Source organism: Ranitomeya imitator, chromosome 4 (genome assembly GCF_032444005.1).
Source record: "Ranitomeya imitator isolate aRanImi1 chromosome 4, aRanImi1.pri, whole genome shotgun sequence".
Classification (NCBI taxonomy): domain Eukaryota; kingdom Metazoa; phylum Chordata; class Amphibia; order Anura; family Dendrobatidae; genus Ranitomeya; species Ranitomeya imitator.
The window spans coordinates 684,372,365-684,378,712 of record NC_091285.1 but is presented as its reverse complement, the minus strand read 5'-3'; the positions used below and the strand labels follow the sequence as shown (position 1 = coordinate 684,378,712).

Below are 6,348 nucleotides of genomic sequence, written 5' to 3'. Positions count from 1 at the left end.
TTCTCCCAAGCAAGAAACTAAAAGCCTAAGCCACACGTGACCGCTGCTCCTTTCATTCCATTTTGGGCTTCCGAGTGTGCCCTTGATGTCTTTTTTTTCTAGCAGCTCCATAGAGAAAGTCATCACCCTGAATACCTGAGGGAGAGCGGTGGCATACATAATTAATATGCGTAATATGTTAATTATGTGCGTTCATTAAGCCGACCCCAAACACACTGATTACAGTAAACCATATTTTGTTATAATTTATCAGTTACTGGTCTCTGTCCCAAAATGCAATGCACTCATTAGCATAGACGCTACCATAGGCTGACTATGACTATAGAATACAAGTGATTGGATAGCAAAATGCTCATTTAAACAAGCACGCCCCCAAATATCATCATCCTCTCTGAAACACGCCCCCTAAAATGTAGTCATCAACAACAGGAGACGAGGTGGCCGAGTGGTTAAGGCGATGGACTGCTAATCCATTGTGCTCTGCACGCGTGGGTTCGAATCCCATCCTCGTCGTTGGATTTTTTTTTTACCATTAGTAAAATCTCGTTTTTATAAGTCATTAATAAGCTACAGGTATAATCTATAATGACAAAAAAAAATAACGTCCAGGTATGTCAGGACACTGTAACTCAACTGGTATTCCCAAAGTAGAGGCTCCCAGCTGAAGGCAAATCAATGCCTCTCCGCACAATAGGCGATCACTTGTTGATTGGTGGAAGCCTGACTGCTGAGACCTGCACCGATCGATAAAACGGGCACTTTGATCCCCATTACATTGGTGTAGTAATAGCTATGCTTGACCACAACTCCATTCATTCCCTCCAGGGCTGCAGAGTGAGGCTTTTTCTGACAGCACCACAGAGAAGGAATAGAGTGACTTTCTTGGCCATCTGTTCTGTCGCCCAATTTTGTAACAGAGATAAAAACTCCCTCTTCTGCTGATCTGCGCGTGACCTGTAGACAGGTGATTACCCCTTTAAGTATTTTTGGTGGTCCGATTACACCTTGTGGCTGCTCAGGTGGTCAGAAAACCAAAGTTTTCAGCATGTCCTGATTCTGTAGGACATTTTCATTAGGAATCTAATAGTGATGGGCAAATGTTCTCGGATAAGGTGTTATCTCAGCATGATCGTGTGCTAACCGAGTGTCTTAGGTGTGCTCGAATAACATTTTCAACAGCTGTAACACATGCAGAGATTGCCTAACAAACATTCTGTCGAACAGCAGCGAGACATACAGCCGCGGGGACTCGAACATGTTATTCGAGCACGCCGAAGACACTCAGCACCCGAGCATGGCAGACAACACCTTATCGGAGCACGTTCACTCATCACTAGAATCTAACACAAAAAGGGCAAAAGAGTGAACTACTAGGCTGGTGGTGGTGGAGACGTGTAAAAAGCCAAACGGTGCAAAAAATGTTACGAGACCAATTTGCAAAAACGATTTTCAGCCCTAAGCACATGCATTTAGGTAAAAAAAAAGAAAGAAATGATCTCCTTTAAAGGGAACCTATCACCCCCAAAATCGAAGATGAGCTAAGCCCGCCAGCATCAGGGGCTTATCTACTGCATTCTGTAATGCATTCTGTAATGCACCTCACCTTCCTCACCGAGCACAACGTCCTCAGCAAGAGCCAAGCAGGGTTCATGCCGAACCACCGCACAACTGACCACATCTATACTCTGCACGGCCTCATTCAGAGACACGTCTACAATACAAAGAATGGGAAGATATACGCCTGCTTTGTGGACTTTAAAAAGGCCTTTAATTCAGTGTGGCACCAGGGCTTATTCCTGAAACTGCTGGAGAGTGGAATAGGAGGAAAGACCTACGATGTCATCAAAAGCTCCTACACCGAGAACCGCTGCAGCGTGAGTGTGAACGGCAAAAGAACGGCTTATTTCCAGCAGAGCCGCGGAGTCAGACAAGGCTGCAGCCTAAGTCCAACGCTCTTCAACATCTACATCAACGAGCTGGCTACCGCCCTGGAATCCTCCTCAGCACCAGGTCTCACCCTCCACGACGCTCAGGTGAAATTCCTGCTGTATGCAGATGACCTGCTGCTGCTGTCACCAACCGAGAAAGGCCTCCAGGACAACCTGAAAATCCTAGAGAAATTCAGCTCCACCTGGGCTCTACCGGTCAACCTAAAGAAAACCAACACCATGGTGTTCCAGAGGAGAAAGAGAAGATCAGACCAACACCCATCATTCGTCCTCAACAACTGCGACCTCACAGGAACGGACAAATATACCTACCTGGGCATAGAGATTCACCGGTCAGGGAGCTTCAAACAAGCCATAGAGACCCTGAAAGACAAGGCCTGCAAAACCTTCTATGCCATCCGAAGGAAACTCTACCATCTGAAGCCACCAGTGAGGGTCTGGCTAAAAATCTTCGACTCCATCATCGCCCCAATCCTCCTGTATGGCAGCGAAGTCTAGGGTCCTCACACCTACCCAGACTGGTCAAAGTGGGATTCCAGTCCAACAGAAATATTCCACCTGGAATTCTGCAAGCACCTTCTCCAGGTCCATCGGAGCACCTCCAACAGTGCTTGTCGGGCCGAGCTGGGCAGATTCCCTCTACACCTAACAGTTCTAAAGAGGGCGCTGTCATTCCGGGCTCACCTGCATAGGAGCAATCCAAGCACCCATCATCAGAAAGCCCTGATACATGTAGGTGAAACAGAAAAACCAGAACCCTCGGAACAGCCCAGCCAAACCCAACCGGACCAGATCACCAATCACAACAACCTGACAAAAGTCAGAATCAGGAAGATGGTAGACGAACGCCAGGAGAGGTATGTCAGTGACTGGAAGAATGATATCAACAGCTCACAGAAACTGATCATGTACCGGAGCCTGCAGAGAGACTACAGACTGGCCCCATATCTGGAGAAACTCCTGGACCCCAGAGACCGCAAGATCCTGAGCCAATATAGACTCAGTGCCCACAGTCTGGCCATCGAATGTGGCCGACACAGGCAGAGCTACAAGCCCAGGGAGGAAAGACTGTGCCAACACTGTGACCAGGAGGCCATAGAGGACGAAACCCACTTCCTGCTACACTGCTCCAAATACTCAGCAGTGAGGGACACTCACTTCAGGAGACTCTCACATCTCTTCCCGGACTTCATCACCATGAAGGAGGAAGAGAAAACATATATCCTGCTGGGAGAAGAAGAGAGAGCGGTGGAGATAGCAGCGCGGTATGTGAGCGAATGCCATAGACTGCGAGAAAGAGAACTATGATGCCATGGACTATAGCCCCCACCCTGGATCTGCCCCCATCCACCTCCCCTATGCCATGGACTATAGCCCCCACAATGGATCTGCCCCATCCACCTCCCCTATGCCATGGACTATAGCCTCCACCCTGGATCTGCCTCCATCCACCTCCCCTATGCCATGGACTATAGCCCCCACAATGGATCTGCCCCCATCCACCTCCCCTATGCCATGGACTATAGCCCCCACAATGGATCTGCCCCATCCACCTCCCCTATGCCATGGACTATAGCCTCCACCCTGGATCTGCCCCATCCACCTCCCCTATGCCATGGACTATAGCCCCCACAATGGATCTGCCCCCATCCACCTTCCCTACAGCTCCTACCCAACATCCCCACAGTCCCTATCCCTATTGCCTTTATACACTTGCTTTGGCAAAACTGATGCGTATTTGGTCCTGCCAATAAAGCTTCTTTGAATCTTGAATCTTGAATGCTGTAAAAAAGCCCCCAGTGTAGCCTGAAAGATGAGAAAAAGAGGTTATATTATATTCACCCAGGAGCGGTCCTGCTGCAGTGGGCGTCGTGGTCCGGTCTGGGGCCTCCCATCTTCTTACGATGATGTCCTCTTCTTGTCTTCACATTGCGGCTCCGGCGTACTTTGTCTGTCCTGTTGAGGGCAGAGCACAGTACAGCAGTCAGGAGGTGCTGGGCCTCTCTGAACCTTTCCCAGCCCCTGTGCACTGCAGTACTTTGCTCTGCCCTCAACAGGACAGATAAATTACGCCGGAGCCGGAGCCGCAGTGTGAATACAAGAAGAGGACGTCATCGTAAGAAGATGGGAGGCCCCTGACCGGAGCGCGACGCCCATCGTACCGGGACCGCCCCTGGGTGAGTATAATCTAACCTCTTTTTCTCATCTTTCAGGATACATCGGGGGCTTATCTACAGCATTCCAGAATGCTGTAGATAAGCCCCTGATGCCGGTGGGCTTAGCTCATCGTCGATTTTGGGGTGACAGGTTCCCTTTAAGCAGTTATGAGGGGTTAAAAGCTATCAGATAGGGGATAACTTCTCGATCACTGGGGGTACCACTGCTAGGGCCCCCATAAGTCCTGAGAACTGGTGCTCTGAAGGGTACCAGCTGAATGAAGTGGAGGGCGATTATGTGCAACCACCTGAAAAAGATGTTATGGACATATGCCCTTACTTGAGGTGTCTATATAAAAAAACAATAAATGGGCTGTATTAGATTTAAAAAAAAAAGGCTGATTATTTTTCTCTAAAACAGCAGCACACCTACCCCCCAAGCTGTTTGTAGTATTGCCTCTCAGCTTCATTCACTAAGGGTGGTTTCACACTTGCGTTTTTGTCTGCAGCGTTTTTTTTCAAAAAAACGCATGCGTTTTTTTCCCTATATTTAACATTGAAAACGCATGCGTTTTTGTTTGTACGCGTTTGGTCGCGTTTTGCAACGCATGCGTTTTTTTACTGCATGCGTTCATTTTCAGAAATGCAACTTGTAGTATTTTTGAGAGGCGTTTTTTGGACCAAAAAAAACGCATGCGTTTTCATGCGTTTTTTTGGGGTCAAAAAATACATTGGAGTCAATGGGGACGCATGCGTTTTTTTGTGCATGCGTTTTTTTGCGTTAAAAACACATGCGTTTTTATATTAAAAAACCAGAAAACACACTGATATGCCACCCCCCAACATAAAGGTGATAAAGGGATCCTAACCCTACCCCTACCCCTAAGGGATCCTAACCCTAACCCTACCCCTAACCCTAAGGGATCCTAACCATAACCCTACCCCTACGGGATCCTAACCCTACCCCTACCCCTAATCCATTTAGGGTTAGGGGTAGGGTTAGGATCCCTTAGGGTTAGAGGTAGGGTTAGGATCCCTTTAGGGTTAGGGTTAGCGGTAGGGTTAGGGTTAGGATCCCTTTAGGGTTAGGGTTATGATCCCTACCCCTAACCCTACCCCTAACCCTAACTATTTCTGTTTATAGTGGGTTTTTTACTTTATTTTGATGATTGGCAGCTGTCACACATTTCTCAGCATGCGTTTAAAAAACGCAAACGCATGAAAAAATGCATGTAAACGCGTCAAAACGGCGCATTTTTTTCACCACATGCAAAAACGCATGCGTCAAAAAAACGCAGCGTTTGCACACGTTTACATGCGTTTTTTCACCATGCATTTTTGCGTTTTTTACCGCAAAAACGCACCCAAAAAAACGCACATGTGAAACCAGCCTAAGACATGACTTCTTCATGATTTCTAATCCCGTCCAACTCCTTGAATGAATGACACCATGTATAGTCAAGATTAGCTCCGATCTACCCGACTACAGAAATCGATCCAACAAGTATAAAAATCATTACTCTTTTGTGTTTGTTTTTTTTTTATTAAGAAAACTACAACCCCCCAAAGCGCAGTTTTGGAGCATAGACTGTCAAAATAAAACAAACCTCTAAAAATCAAAACCTGTAATAAATTTTATAATACAATTTCTGCGTCTCTCGAACAGCAGGATCTTTTCGGAAGGATTTTCAGATTTTCATCTCCTGTAGGAATTATTTCTTAGCATTTTCTATCCTTCTTGGTATTTTTTTTTTGTATGGGATAATCTAAAAAATGTACTGATTCATTTTCTGAGTGTTTTTATTGGACGCGGGATTATTGCAGAAAGTAGGATTCCAAAATATCGCTATCTACTGACCAGGACATCAGGAGAACATAGAGCATGACTCATGGTGCCGTCATAAGCCCTGGACATCATAATAATAATAATAATTTTTATTTATATAGCGCCAACATATTCCGCAGCGCTTTACAAATTATAGAGGGGACTTGTACAGACAATAGACATTACAGCATAACAGAAATACAGTTCAAAACAGATACCAGGAGGAGTGAGGGCCCTGCTGCTCGCAAGCTTACAAACTATGAGGAAAAGGGGAGACACGAGAGGTGGATGGTAACAATTGCTTTAGTTATTCGGACCGGCCATAGTGTAAGGCTCGGGTGTTCATGTAAGGCTGCATGAACCAGTTAACTGCCTAAGTATGTAGCAGTACAGACACAGAGGGCTATTAACTGCATAA

General features: G+C 46.5%; 1 non-coding gene across 1 annotated transcript; it reads left to right on the top strand.

Annotated features, from left to right (window-relative positions):
• The first annotated feature begins 431 nt into the window (after positions 1 to 431).
• Positions 432 to 513, top strand: TRNAS-GCU (transfer RNA serine (anticodon GCU)). Its single transcript has one exon. It is a non-coding gene; the product is annotated as a tRNA-Ser (tRNA).
• Positions 514 to 6,348: the final 5,835 nt, after the last annotated feature.